The 16678-nt window shown below is 35.3% G+C and overlaps 1 pseudogene; it reads left to right on the forward strand.

The window, feature by feature from the left end:
• The first annotated feature begins 308 nt into the window (after positions 1–308).
• Positions 309–916, forward strand: LOC100582877 (annotated as a pseudogene).
• The last annotated feature ends 15762 nt before the right edge of the window (positions 917–16678 follow it).

Consider the following 16678-nt stretch of genomic DNA (forward strand, 5'->3'; position numbering starts at 1 on the left):
TATTTTTAAAGTTTAATTTAATTAAACCTGTAACACATATATATGACCCTCATGCACTAAAAAATGTGTGTACAACTTTTGACTCTGTAAAAACTTAACTATTAATAGCATATTATTGACCAGCAGCCTTAGAAATAATATAAACAGTTAATTAATATATATTTTGTATGTTATATGAATTATATACTGTTATTCTTAAAGTAAGCTAGAGAGAGGAAAATGTTATTAAGAAAATCATAAGGGGCTTAAGATGGTAGCTCCGGGTTGGGGTGGCTAGTACTGGGGAGGCACTGAGGAGGTGTGGGACTATGGTGGCAGCCAAGAAGTGGAGTCCAGAGAATGGAGAAGAGGAGGAATTGAAGGCAGAGATGTTGATTCCAGTAGAATTGTCAGGATTTTCTCAAAATGTGAAAATAAATGCAAGATTTGGAGAATTTACGAGAGGCCCATTCTGCAAGTGGACAGCTATCTCTTTGCTGGGGAGTACAAAGACACTCTTGGGACCTATGCTATATTTGAAGAAAAAGTTGAAAATGTAGATGCAGAAGGCAATAATAAAACAGTGCTAAAATATAAATGCCATACAATGAAGAAGCTCAGCATGATAACTCTTCTGACAGAAAAGAAGGAAGGAGAAGAAAACATAGGTGGGATGGAATGGCTGATAATCAGGAAAATGATTTCTCCTATAGCCCCAAAATGATTTGTAGCCTTCTACATAAAAATGAAGATGAAGAAGTAGGTAGCTTCAACTCCAGATAAACTTTTGGAGGTGGAAGAGCAAGAGATTCAAATGGAAGTTAGTTCAAACCTGAGTTATGAACAGGAGAAACCACTGCACTTGGAAATAGAGGTTTCTGGTTATGTTATTGATATCTCTTCTAAAACAGAAGGTTCTGTTTTTATGGAAACTTAAAATGCTGCCTTACAAACCACTCCTAGATAAAATGGTTCCCATAATAACTAGTCATGATATTTTTGAAGTTTTTATATTAATTGTCTTTGTAGCTTTCCATTGTTACTATTTTGTCATTTTTGTTGGCTAAACACACATTTCCAGTTATAGCACAACTTAATATACCAGAATCATTCAGGATCAGACATGAATTGAACTTTAAAAAATATAGTTTAAATGACTTTAGGGACCCTTCTTTGATAACTTCTTTAAATTTGAGGTTTTACTAAGGTAAATGTATATATTTTCTATTGTAAATGTTACAAATTACCACAAAGTCAGTATCATAAAACATCACAAATATATTGTCTTAAAGTTTTATAGGTCAGAAATCTGACATTAGTCTCATCTGAGCTAAAATAAAAGTATTGTCAGGACTGCTTTCCTTTTTGGAGGCTCTGGTGGTGGGGGTAGAAGGATGAATCCATTTTCTTGCTTATCAGTTGTTGGAAGAATTCAATTATTTGCAGTTGAAGGATCAAGGTCCCACTTCCTTGCTGTCTGTCAGCTGAGGGCCATTTCTAGTTTACAGAGGCTGTCCACATTTCTTGGATCATGGCCCGCTTGTTTTCAGAGCCAGCAATAGTAGGTCAAGTCTCTCTCGCATTTTGAATCTTTCCTGTTGCTTCATCCATCATCCATCTCTCTGACCTACCCATGTCTTCCACTTCCACTTTTAAAGGTCCATTTGATTACATTGGTCCTACTCAGATAATCTCCCTATTTTAAGATCTGTAACCTTAATTCCATCTACAAAGTCCCTTTGGCATTTAACTTAACACACGCAGGCATAAAACCAGGGATTAGGGCGTGGAAATATTTGAGGTGCCATTTTTCAGTCTACCACAATAAGTATCTTATCTAGGAACAAAAAAATAATTTTGAAGTGCTTAAGGATAAAGGTACAATTCCCAATATGTCAGTTGTGATTTCACTCCTTTCCCACTTAATGAAGATTATTGAAACTAAACTGTAATAGTTATTTTATTATGGCAACAATCTAAATCTGTGCTAATTTGTATTTTTAAGTAAATTATTCATAAACTGTGATGCTTTGTACTAGATTAGGTTTATGAAATTTCCAATATGCAATTGTTTCTATGAAAACCAGCAATTTCATACAGTTTAACCTAGAACTACTAAGTTAAAATGCATCTCATATCAATTACATCTCATAATTGATGGCGATATAACTGTTCTTGCAGGTTAGAGAACTAATGTTCTAGGATGATACTTTCTTATTTGAAAAGTTTTACTATTTAATTGGAAAATAACTTACCTTGATGAAAAGCATTTTCAAATCATAAGCACATGTATCTTCCCAAATTTTATGACCTTTTTAGTCTCAGCTTTTTAATAAAAAGCTCATTTTTCCCACCATGTGTATGTGTAGGAGAGATTTCTAATTGCTGGACCCAATATCTGTTCTTCCTTTATCTCTTTGTAACAGAATCTATGAATTTATTCAGGTCAACAATATATACCTGACTTTTCTTGCAAGTACCTGTGACCATATGACTAAGTTCTGGCCACTGGCATGGACTTAGAAGTGTTGAGTTATGCTTCTGGGAAGTTTTCTACACATTCTCTTTGTTCCTCATGGGACATGAATATGGTGGCTAGAGCTCTAGCAGGATTCTTGGGCTTTAAAGAAACCTTGGAAACAGAAGCCATGAGTGGCAGAGCAACAAGATAGAAGATTCGGTCCTGATACTGTGAGACAGCCCTGGACTGCTATTAGCAAAGGATTAACAAACCCTTTCACTTTATCCCGGGTTAAAATGACTTTGAGTTTACCTTTCAGCACTATTTCTCTAGACTCCTGCTAGGCAAAATAATAATGAAATGGCAGCTGCGATACCAGGCAATATTGTTTAGATTGAAAATGACTCTTTATTGGTAAACTGTATCTGGACCAGGAAGATTGTGACAAGTACTATAAATGCCTATTGGAAAACATGGACTTTGGAATTCCGTAAATTCCTTAAATATGAAGTTGCTTATTGCAAAGATCCCTAGAAGCTAAACTCATTGACTGTTTCAAGAGATAGCTGTTCTTATACAGCATGAAGCTTCTAAACCAGGTGGTTTCTGCACCAACCCAAATGATCTGGTTTACTTATACCTGAGCTGACGCTTGGAAAGGTGGAGTAAAGCCTCCTGCTGAAACAACCTCAGGCTACCATGCTGTTGTGCTGTTTCTTGTCGGTATTCTGCAAAATTAAGTGAGCCTGGTGAAAAGTCGGGTTCCATAGGCTTATTAGGTCTTGTGAGCATGAACATCATTCCAAACCTGTAACTACTGCTGCTGTTCAAACAGAGAAGGCATTGCCACTGCCTATCTCTGGCCTTCTTTTACATGAAAAATAAAGTTCTCTCCTGTTTAAATCACTTTGTAAGAGCACCACTTAATCCTAATTGATATGTATTTTAGAAAATGTCAAAAATGTAAAAAAATGTATAAAGTAGAAGATTCTTGAGATTTGTAATCTTGCAAAAGAAACTGATGTAGATTATAATGTAGTCCTTCTACCTTAAATTGAAGAGAAAAATAAAGTCTTAAATTCAGAAAAAAAGAGAAAATCATAAGAAAGATAAATATATTTACTATTCATTAAGTGGAAGTGGATCGTCATAAAGGTCTTCATCCTCATCGTCTTCACCTTGAGTAGGCTGAGGAGGAGGCGGAAGAGAAAGGGTTGGTCTTGCTGGTCTCAGGGTGGTAGAGGTGGAAGAAAATTCATGTATAAATGGACCTGCCCAGTTCAAGCCTATGTTACTCAATTTTTCTCTTCCACCCACTGCTGTAAGATTCTTAAAAAGTAGACAAAATAAATGATATAAATCATTTTTGTAGACAATTAATGAGCAAAACATCAGATCTTTTGGTTCTAAAATGTTAGTTCTCTCAATAATTTGTTTTAAATATAAGTAGAAGGTTAGATTCTACACAAAGTAAAATTGGATATAATTAATTTTATAGGTTAATTCAACCTTAACTAATTTAAGTTTGAATGATTGGAAAGTCTTTAGTTTTTTGAGATTCTTTTTCAAAAAGTGCCCTCATTTGAAATTATTTCTAAAGTTTTGTTTTAATTCCTCTGATCCTCTATTATAATATCTTTATATCTTTTGTCTTGTATCCTCAGATTTTCTCAGCCAACCATTCCAAAATGATATATTTGAAAGCCATTATTAGTTTTCCTGCTTGATCACACAATTATTGCCATTATTAATTTCAGCAATATAAAATTTAGCAGAAGAAATTGAGAACTAATCAAGAGGAAATGTTTCCGATTCTGGCACATTGAAAACCTTGAGTATATATTCATTTGGACATTACAGATTTAAGGTGTGCAACTTTCATTAATATTTGGTAATGCCTTTTCTTATATTCCAGGTATTGAAGTTGACACCCATAACACAGAGTGATCAAGCTGAGCATCAAAAAGCATAAGACAATTTAATTTACACACCAAGAGTTTTACTGCGTTCACCAGGTAAGTAATCAGTTGGCAGTTGAAACTTTTTTTATGTATTAACATGCAAAAATGTTATCTATTGTCCGAACTATTCCACAACATACCAAATATAATGGTAACCAGGCAGAACAACTAGTTTTACCTATCTATATTCAATGCAACTTTGGTCAGAAATGTAATGGAAGCCAGAGGAATTATTTTAATGATGCTTGCTCAATGCCTTGAATGCCAATAACACCCTTTCTGTGAGAAGTGTAAGGCTCCATTTGTCTTTAAAGAATTCAAATATGTGCAGCATGGGGTGAGTCTTAAAGGACTTAGAAAATTTGGAATGTTAAAGAGGTGTTTATTGGAACATCGGAAAGCTAAATTCCAAGCCATGGCCTCCTTTTTCATTTCCTTGTCCCTACTAGCACTACTGAGAAGCACAGCTGGCCCTACATAGGAAGAAAAAAAAATGTGACTTCGATGCTATGGACATTTTTTAAAAGTGTCTCCATCTTTATCTGCATTGGATATCACCCATATATCTTTTATATCCATGCTTCACCCTGCTGTATGTTCTAGGGACTGACTTATATGAATCATATAAAAGTACCTCCATGTCCTCGGGCTTTGGATTGGTTTTGATTAACGGGGAGTGCTGGTAGGAAATCAGTAGGAGTGGGGATAATGATGATAGCATATATATTCTCTTGGCCTTCTCCCTGCAGACTTCCTGGGCTGGCTATGTCCTTTGACTAAATAAAGGTCATAGTTTCTATTAGGATACTGTCCCCACACAGATCCTATTCTTCCTCCTATTTCTATTAACCATTTCTTCCCCTTGCCCATTCAGTTCTAAGGAAGTAACCTACTCTGTCACTCTCAAGCCCATGTTACTAACCCCAGATTCTTTTATTATTCATTGTGGTTTTGCTACTATATGCCTGCTACTTTGTAAATAGCCCATTACTAAACTCCCTTCAAATAATTTAATTTGAGTTAATCAGCTGCTTTCTGCTAGCACTCTGATATATTGTCCTGTATTAATGTCTGATACTCTGTCATGAGAGATTTATTCTTTTGGCTCTCATTTTATCACAAGAGTCACACTGTTAGAAACTTCAAATCCATTATCAACCGTTTACATATCCATATAAAACCTATTTTTTTCTGATTTAACAACTCGCCATGTCTGGTGTCATTCAAGGAAGAGCTATAAAATAATTTATCAACAGATATTGACATAGAATATATGTTATTCACTTTTATATTTTATTATTGGAGACAGTATAGTGTAGTGGTTGAAAGTCAGATCATCTGGATTTTAATCCTGGCTCTATCGCTTATTACTCATGTAACTTTAGATAATTATCTTACCATCCTGAATTTTAGTTGCATTATCTGGGAAATAAGAGTAGTAACAGTACTTATCTACTGGGGTTCCTATAATGAGTAAATAACTTATTTAACATAGTGCCTGGTAATTTGAATACATGATAACTATTATTAACACTTAGCATATTTATAGCATATTAATTTGTCTCTGAATCCATTCTTATATCCACCCATTCAATACATCTTCAGTTCTTATCATGAATTGGGCACTATACTTTGCCTTTATGCCTGAGATAAAATGTTGAAGTAAACCACAAAAGATTCGTATCTACTGGTAACATAAGATCTAGATATAGAGGCAAAAATACATGGACAAAATAAATGGAATCACAAATTACAGTCACAAATAAATGTAAAACTGGGATAAACACTATGCAGGAAAAGGGCCTAGTATCATACTATCAAATCATAGGGACATTCTATCTCTGAAGGAAAAGTGGAAGCCAACATTCAATAGTTACTAGAGAGGTACTGACAATTCATATTTTGTATGGGGATAGATAATGATCTTTATGGATTTCTTCCAAATCTTTGGTTTAATCATGGCTTCATCACTAACTATGTGTTCTGTTGCAAGACATTTACCTTTCTTGAGCTTTGGGTCTATCAACTGCAGAATAAGAGGTTGAATTAGTTGATCTACAAAAATAAAGTGCCAGCACTCTCTAAAATGGCTTGATTTTACAAAAGTTAATAAGCAAGCCAGAGACAAAAGCCAATTGTAATAGATTCATATTCTAATTATACAACTCTACTTCCTTTTATTCTCTAAATGTATTCTACCTCCTCTTTATATTCTAATCATACAATCCTACTTCCTCTTATTCTCTAAAAGTTAATTGCTATTAAATACTTCAAATTAAGAACAAAGTATAATAGAAACTGGAGTATGATAACCAGATGTATTAAAACCAATTACTTTATTAATATAAATAAAATAGGTGGCAATTGTAAATCAAACTTTGGGAGACTAAAGTTGTCTGCCTTGTGTGTTGCTTTTTTTTAGCAGCAATCATTCTACTCAACTAATTATTCCAAATTTCCATTTCACTTTTCTTATTTCAAATACTGTTTTAACTATTATTATTGGTGTTACTATATCTATAGTTTTATTATTCCCAAAAATGAGTTGAGGAAACTAACAAATGTATCTTGGTTCAATATAATTTCTAAAATGAAAGAAAATACATGTAGTAAGTGTGGAGGAAAGGGTAGCACAAGTTTCAAACAGTTCCTTAAGTGAATACAATTACTGTGAGTAAACATTAAGCTTCAATGAATTTCTTGACAAACACAACAGAAAAATGTGAGCAGTTAGATAATATTCATTGTCCGATCAAAGGAAACATGGCTGCATTCTAGGAACAAATTTTCTCTCCTGGACTCAATTCTAAAAGGAATGAATTGCATAGCTTCTTAGACTGGGGACACTGAAAAACACCATAGTATTTTTCTGTATTTCTAGCAGAGAAATATGCCCAAACATTGGAAAACAGTGGAGCTATGGTGGGTGATGAAAAGCAAGAAAATAGACGTTATTGTATACCCACTAGGTGTGCCGTACTATGTGTTTTATATTTATCATTATATTTTATTTTCACCAATTTCCTATGAGATAGATATTATTTCTACTTTAAATATGGGAATCCTGAGGCTTGCAGATATTAAGTGTCCATAGCCGGCATTACAGGTATTTACAATCTTTGGTGTGTTAAGCGTCAGATTTGAAAGTGTTTATTCATACTGATTTCTAGAGATTACTGTTTGTGGTGCTAGTTTCATGCTTCTTGCAGGTCTTAGACTTTATCAATTGGACTTGTGTTGCCTCAAAGCCACACCTGTGACACAGGAATATAGGAGAGGTTCTGGTCCTAGGTTCCAGCTTCTCTAGTTGTACCGTGCATCTGTAGGAGCCAAGGGAAAACTTCCCATGTGTCCTCTGAAACTTTACTGAAAAATCAACTGACAAAAGGTAGTTTAATAGGAATAATTGCATACAAACTTATTAGCATGCACAGGGGCAAATCACAAAGTGATTACCAAATATCCCCATGAAGTATAGAGGTGTATATACCCTACTTCTTGGGGGAAAGGGAAATAGGAAAGTGTGGGTGATTATAGGTGGTAGTAAATGATTTCGGGGAAAATGTAATGGGCTTGAAGTACATACAGTGGCCTGGGACAAAGTCTGTTGAACCTGCAGAACACACAGTGGTTTGTCACAAAAGTCTCTCTGAGTGTGTTAACAGACTTTAGTCTTTCTTCCTGTGATATGAGTTCAGTTAATAAAAACTCAGAGAAGAACCAGAGATTATTTTTTCTTTTGTGGCAGGTCCAGACATTAGGCAGATAAAGGAACTTCAGAGAACAAGGTCATCCTGTGCTTTGAGAGAGACAGAGTACTGGGGGACAGAGGGAAGGTCAGAAAGATCCTGAGGCTTTTTCTTCAGTTCAGCATGTCAAAGTGCCATATTTTGAGGTAACAGTTACCAAGTCTCAACACATCCAACCCATGTGAGTTGCTATGATCTCCTGAGGGTGTTGCCACCATTTTGTACATAGGTTCCATGGATACCTACTGAACCCCCATTCTGATTCTAGTCGCTGGGAATTTTTCTTCTTCTCCTGTATTTGACCTTATGTGTCACTTTTCTCTTTCAGCTGTCCCTCAGGGACAAGGAGATTATTTATTTTTTGTGTTTAGGCTTTTACAAAGGATTCTGCTTCCTACATTGCAAAAAATCTGGTCTCCTGATTGATTGAAATGGAGTGGAGGAAAGCCCAAAATGTATATTTATCTCGAGATATATCCTACAATACTAGTAAATTGCTGGTGAAAAGCCAGAAAGAAAACTTAGTTATATATAAAAAAAGTATGTATATTATACCAGTATTGCACAGAGCTTCAATGCATGGCCTCACAAGTTAAACAGAAATGGCTTTGAATTCTGGTTCTTCCACTTAATAAGTTTCTGACCTTGGGTAAGCTATCTACCCTTTCTGCACTTCTTCTTATCTTTTTTCCAAAATGGAGATATACATTGTTTGCATAACTAGATAATTTCTAGGATTAGAGATCAAATACATAATGTGCTGAGGGCAAGGTCCAGTACATAGTGTTTGAGCATTAGAATATTCCAAAGTAACTTTCCCAATTAAAGTGCATGAGAGGTAAACCATACACAAAAATTAGCTCAAAATGAATCAAAGAGCTAAACATAAGCACTAAAATCATAAAGCTGTTAGAAGAAAACATATGAAAAAAGCTTTATGACATCAGAGTTGACAATGATTTATTATATATGGCACCAAAAACATAGGCAACCAAAGAAAAAATAGATAAATTGGGTTGAGCACCATGGCTCATGCCTGTAATCCTAGCACTTTAGGAGGCTGAGGTGCAACAATCACTTGAGCCAAGGAGTTTGAGACCAGCCTAGGCAACATGATAACTCATCTCTACAAACAATTTAAAAATTAGCTGCTGGGCGTGGTGGCTCATGCCTATAATCCCAGCACTTTGGGAGGCCGACGTGGGCAGATCACGAGGTCAGGAGATTGAGACCATCCTGGCTAACACGGTGAAACTCCATCTCTATGAAAAATACAAAAAAAAAAAAATTAGCTGGGCGTGGTGGCGGGCGGCTGTAGTCCCAGCTACTCAGGAGGCTGAGGCAGGAGAATGGCGGGAACCCAGGAGGCGGAGCTTGCAGTGAGCCAAGATGGCACCACTGCACTCCAGCCTGGGTGACAGAGTGAGACTCCATCTGAAAAAAAAAAAAAAATTAGCTGGGTGTGGTGGCATGCACCTGTGGTCTCAGCTTCTCAGGAGGCTGAGGTGGGAGGATCCCTTGAGTCCAGGAGGTGGAGGTTGCAATGAGCTGTGATAATGCCACTGCACTCCAACCAGGGTGACACAGCAAGACTGTCTCAAAAAAAAAAAATAAATGAATTGGACTTTATCAAAATTAAAAACTTTGGCACATCAAAGGACACTATCAAGAGAGTAAAAATATGACCCACAGAATGAAAAAAATTGTAAATCAAATACCTGATAAAGGATTAATATTCAGAATATATAAGAAACTCCTGAAACTCAGCAGCAAAATAATGAATAGCCTAATTTTAAAATAGGCAAAATATTTGAATAAACATTTCTCCAATGAAGATATACATATGTCCAATAAACACATGAAAGATGCTTACCATCACTAGTCACTAGGAAAATGCAAGTCAAAACCACACTGAAATATTAACTAATACTCATTACGGTGGCCACTATTTAAAAAAAGAAAATAACAAAATAACAAGTGTTGGTGAGAATGTAAAGAAACTGGAACTTTATGCATTGCTGGTGGAAATGTAAAATAATACAGTCACTGTGGAAAATTATGGTGGTTCATCAATTAAACACAGAATAAGCATATAATGCAACAATTTCACTTCTAGATATATAGCCAAAATACTTAAAAGTGGGAAACCAAAGAGGTGTTTGTACAGTCATATTCATAGCATCATTATTGACAATAGCCAAAAGGTGGAAACAACCCAAGTGTCCTTCAACTAATAAATGAGTAAACAAAATGCAGGATATACACACAATGGAATATTATTTAGCCCTAAAAGAGGATGAAGTTCTGATGCATGCTACAACATGAATTAATATTGATGATATTGAGTTAAATGAAATAAGCCAGTTACAGAAATACAGATATTTTATTATTCCACTTATATCTGGTACCTAGAAGCATCAAATTCATAGAGACATAAAGTGGAATGGTTGTTTCCAGAGGCTAAGGAGAGAAGGAAATGGGGAGTTATTGTTTAATGGTACAGAGATTCAGTTTTGGGAAGATGAAAACATTTTGAAGATGGATGGTGATGATGATTGCACAACAGTGTGAATGAATTTAATGCCACATAGCTGTACACTTACAAATAGTTGAAATTGTTAATGTTATATTATGCTCATTTAGTCACAGTAAAGAAAAATAGAGTGCTTAGTAACTCTCAAGAACCATAGTCAGAAATATTGTCTCCACTAAGAGAACAGCAAGTTCAATTTAAATGACAACTCAAGATGCATTAACAGTAACTGCAAAATGACCTGCAAAAATAACTCTAATACATGCTACAAATTCAAGTATGTGTTCATATGAGTTAAAGTTAGATTTATGATCAGTTAGGAAATTCCCATCTTACTTTCATTGTCACTTCTCAATTTCAGCCTTTTATTGTGACAGAGAACACATTTATTTCCTGGAATATTTTGGCCTTTAAGTGTTCTTTCTGCTTATGTCATAGATCATCTGGTAAACCTGGGAATTATCGAATCTATACCTTATTTTTAACACATGTACATTTAAGATTAGCCTTAGGCAAGATTGTTAAGTAGGAAAGGTTTTCCTCTAATCTACTTTTTAAAATTTTTTCCCTGTTGGCAGAGACCTAACTTACAACTGTTGAGCCAGGATATGGCATTTTCTTGATTACACTTCTCCTATCAATACAGATTTACTTCCTGTCACATTTTAAAAAACAAAACACACGCAAGGATTCAAAGTAATTTAATTTTTGGTAATTGTTTTTAATATTTTCCATACTTGATATGGTTTGCATTTTGACATGAACTTACACTGTTTCATCCCAAACAGATTATATGACAATTTCAAGAAAACTATGAGGGGTAAATGGAAGATAAACTTTTTGCTGTGCACTTAAAATTACCTGAAGGCTGCTCTCTACTACGTATCAATGTGAATCTGACATTATATAAAATACTGTTTGGTTTTTTTCTCAGAAACAAACACTATGGGGATGTGAATGTGGAGCAAGATGGCAGAGTAGAAAGCTCCACTGATTGTCTCCGCCAGAAGGACACCAAATTAGCAACTATCTACACAGATAAAACACCTTCATAATAACACCTTCCTAACATATCAAACATCTTCATAATAACCAAAAATAAAGAACTAGCATGGCCACAGCGGGGTAGATCACCAAGTGGGTTCTTGGGGTCCCTGAATCTAGGAATTGATTCTTGGACGGCATTTCTGGACCTCCCCTGCGCCAGAGGGGAGCCCACTTCCCTGAAGGGTGAGTCTCAGGCAAGGCAACATTCATTAAAAGCTGATATAAGAGACCTTAGGCCTTAAGGGAACAATGGTGGTAGTCTGGCAGTATACCTCATGGCTGGGGTGGAGGTGGGTACTGGGTAAGATTCCTCTGCCTTTGGAAAGGGGGGAGAAGAGTGGGAAGAACTGTGTCTTGTGGTTTGAATGTCAGCTCAACCACAATACAATAGAACACCCGGTAGACTTCTACGGATTTTGACTCTAGACCCTGACTCTGGATGGCACATCTGAACCCACACAGGGCCTGGAGAACTCGTTATTCTGAAGGGAAGGACACAGGCCTGGCAGGTTTTGCCACTGCTGATTGTAGAGCCCCAGGGACTTGAGCAAACATAGGTAGTAGCCAGGGAGTAATTACAGCAAACCTTGGAGAAGACCCAGCACTGTGCTGGCTTAATCTCTGACTTAGCATAATCATAGTGGTGGTGGCCGCAGGGGTGCTTTTGTCACTCCACACCCAGCGTTAAGTGGCTCAGAACAGTGAGACTCTATTTTTGGGAGAAATTAAGCAAAGAGAACAAGAGTCTTTGTCTGGCAATCTAGAGAATATTCCTGGATCTTGTCCAAGACCATCAAGGCAGTACTTCTAGAAGTTTGCAAGAACCACCAGGTTACTCGATTGGGGTACATCCTAAAGCAGATACAGCGTGGAACACAACACCCAGTCCTTTCAAATACCTGGAAAGCCTTCCCAAGAAGGGCAGGTGAAAACAAGCCTAGACAGTAAATACTACAATAAACATCTAGCTCTTCAATGCCTAGACACAGAAAAAACATTTACTAGCATCAATACCATATAGCAAAACATTACCTTACTAAATGAACTGAATAAGGCACCAGGGACCTATCCTGGAGACAGATATGTAACCTTTCAGACAGGGAATTCAAAATAGCTGTGTTGAGGAAACAAACAAAAAAAATTAGGAGAATACAGAGAAGGAATTCAGAATTCTAACAGATAATTTTTTTAAAAAAAAGAGATTGAAATAATTAAAAGGAATCAATAAAATTTCTGGGGCCAAAAAATGCAATTGACATACTGATAAATGCACCAGAGTCCTTTAATAGCAGAATGGATCAAGCAGAAGAAAGAATTAGTGAGCTTGAAGACACGCTATTTGAAAACACACAGAGGAGACAAAAGAAAAAAATAATTTTAAAACAATGCAGCACACCTTCAGGATCTGGAAAATAGCTTCTAGAAAATAGCTTCAAAAGGGCAAATCTAAGAGTTATTGGCCTTAAAATTTAGGAACAGAAAGAGATGGGGAAGAAAGTTTATTCACAGGGATAATAACAAAGAACTTCCCAAACCTAAAGAAAGACATCAACATCCAAGTACAAGAAGGTTATAGAACACCAAGCAGATATAACCCAAAGAAGACTACCTCAATGCATTGAATACTCAAATTCCCAACAGTCAAGATTAAAGAAAGGATCCTAAAAGTAACAAGGTAAAAGAAACAAATAACATACAATGAAACTCCAGTAAGTCTGAAAGCAGACTTTACAGCAGAAACTTACAGGCCAGGAGAGAACACATGACATAAACCACTGAAGGAAAAAAACTTTTACTCTAGAATAGTATATCTGGCAAAAATATCTTTCAAACATAAAGGAGAAAAGAAGACTTTCCCAGCAAACAAAAGCTGAGGGATTTCGTCAATACCAGACCTGTCTTACAAGAAATGCTAAAGGATGTACCTCAATCAGGAAGAAAAAGACATTAGCAAGCATAAATAATCACCTGCAGTTACAAAACTCACTGGTTATAGTAAGTACACAGAAAAACACAGTATAGTATAACACTGTAACTGTGGTGTGTAAAATACTCTTACCATAATTAGAAAGACTAAATAGTTAATGAAAAAATAATAACTACATCTACTTTTCAAGAGATAGTAAAATCAGATATAAATAGAAACAACAAAAAGTTTAAAAGCAGGGCTATGAAGTTTAGGTGTAGAGTCTTCATTAGTTTTCATTTTGTTTGTTTCTCTAGAGTTTTAAGTTGCTATCAGATTAAAATAATGGGTTATAAAATAATATTTGCTAGCCTCATCGCATCCTCAAACCAAAAACTTACAATAGATACACACACACACACACACACACACACATACACACAAAAGTAAGAAACTAAATCATATCATCAGAGAAAATCACCTTTACTAGAAGAAGGCAGGAAAAACAGAAACAAGAAAGAGAAGACCAAGAAACAACCAGAAAACAAATAACGAAATGGCAGGGGTAAGTCCTTACTTATCAATAATAATATTTAATGTAAATGAATTAAATTATCCAATCAAAAGACAGACTGGCTGAATGGATGAAAAACAAGACCAATTTGTTTGGTGCCAGTAAGAAACACACTTCACCTATAAAGATACATACAGGCTAAAAATAAAGATATAGAAAAAATATTCCATGCCAATGGAAACCTAAAAAGAGCAGGGGTCACTAGACTTGTATCAGGCAAAATAGATTTCAAGACAAAAACTATAAGAAGAGACAAAGAAGGTCACTATATAATGATAAAGGGGTCAATTCAGCAAAAGGATATAACAATTTTAAATATGTATGCACCCAATATGGGAGCATCAAGATATATGACACAAATATTATTAGAGCTAAAGAGAGTGCTAAGTCCCAATACAGTAATATCTGGACACTTCAACACCCCACTTTCAGCTTTGGACAGATTTTCCAGACAGCAAATCAGCAAAGAAACATGTGACTTAATCTGCACTGTAGACCAAATAGATCCAATGGATATTTACAGAACATTTTATCCAAGAGAGGCACATTCTTTTCCTCAGCACATGGATACTTCTCAAAGACAGATCATATGTTAGGTCACAAGACAAGTATTAAAAGATTCATAAAGATGAAATAACTACGTATCTTCTCTGCCCACAACAAAATAACATTACAAATTAATAACCTAAGGAATTTTGGAAACTATACAATTACATGGAAATTAAACAATATGCTCCTGAATGACCAGTAGGTCAATGAAGAAATTAAGAAGGAAATTGAAAAATTTTTTGAAACCAATGATAACGGAAATACAACATACTAAAACCTATTGGATACAAGAAAGCAGTACTAAGAGGGAAGTTTATAGGTATAGGTGCCTACATCCAAAAAGAGGAAAAATTTCAAATAATCTAATGACACATGTTAAAGAACCAGAAAAGCAAGAACATACTAAATCCAAAATTAGTAGAAGAAAAGAAATAATAAATATCAGAGTAGAAGTAAATATAAATGAAATAAAGAAAACAAAACACAACAAAAGATCAATGAAACAAAAAATTGGGTTTTTTTGAAAAGTTGAACAAAACTTATGAACCTTTAGCCAGACAAACTAAGAAAAAAACAGAGGAGATCCAAATAAATAAAATCAGGAATGAAAACGGAGACATTATAACTGATGCTGCAGAAATGTAAAGGATTATTAGATACTACTATGAGCCACTATATGCCAATAAATTAGATTTTCTAGAAGAAAGGGACAAATTCCTAGATACATACAATCTGCCAAGATTGAACCAGGAAAAAATCCAAAACATTAACGGACCAATAACAAGTAACATAATCAAAGCCATAATAAAAAGACTTTTAGTAAAGAAAAGCCTGGGACCTGATGGCTTCACTGCTGAATTCTACCAAACATTTAAAGAAGAACTAGTTCCAATCCTACTCAAACTATTTCAAACAATAGAGGAGGAGGGACTACTTCCAAATTCATTCTATGCCAGTATTACCCTGATACCAAAACCAGACAAAGACACATCAGGAAAAGAAAACTACAAGCAAATATCTCTGATCAATATTGATGCAAAAGTCCTCAACAAAATACCAGCAAGCCGAATTCAACAATACCTTAGAAAGATTATTCATCATGGCCAAGTGGGATTTATCCCTGGGATGCAAGGATGACTCATCATATGCGCATTAATTAATGTGATTCATTATACATATCAATAGAATGAAGGATAAAAGCTATATGATTATTTCAATTGATGCTGAAAAAGCATTTGATAAAATTCAACATCCCTTCATGATAAAACTCTCAAAAAACTGAGGATAGAATGAACATACTTCAATACAATGAAAACTATGTATGACAGACCTACAGCTAGTATACTGAATGGGGAGAAACTCAAAGCTCTTCCTCTAAAATCTGGAACATGACAGGGATGCTCCCTGTTACCACTGTTATTCAACATAGTACTGGAAGTCTTAGCTACAGTAGTCAGATGAGAAGAAGATATAAAAGGCATTCAAGTTGGAAAAGAAGAATTCAAATTATACTTGCTTGCAGGTGATAGGATCTCATATTTGGAAAAACCTAAAGACTCCACAAGAAACCCTTTACAGCTGATAAACAAAATCAGTAAAGTTACAGGATATAAAATCAACATATAAAAGTCAGTAGCATTTCTATATGCCAACAGGGAGCAATGTGAAAAAAAATTTTAAAAGTAATCTCAATACAATCGCCACACACAAAATTAAATACATAGGAATTATCTTAACCAAAGTAGTAAAGATCACTATAATGATAACTATAAAACACAGGTGAAAGAAATTGAGTAAGACATGAAAAAATGGAAAAATCTTTCATGTTTGTGGATTGGAAGAATCAATATTGTTAAAAATGTCCATACTACCCAAGGCAATCTGCAGATTCAATGCAATCCCTATCAAAACACTAATGA

This window comes from Nomascus leucogenys, chromosome X, assembly GCF_006542625.1.
Source record: "Nomascus leucogenys isolate Asia chromosome X, Asia_NLE_v1, whole genome shotgun sequence".
NCBI classification, from domain to species: Eukaryota; Metazoa; Chordata; class Mammalia; order Primates; family Hylobatidae; genus Nomascus; species Nomascus leucogenys.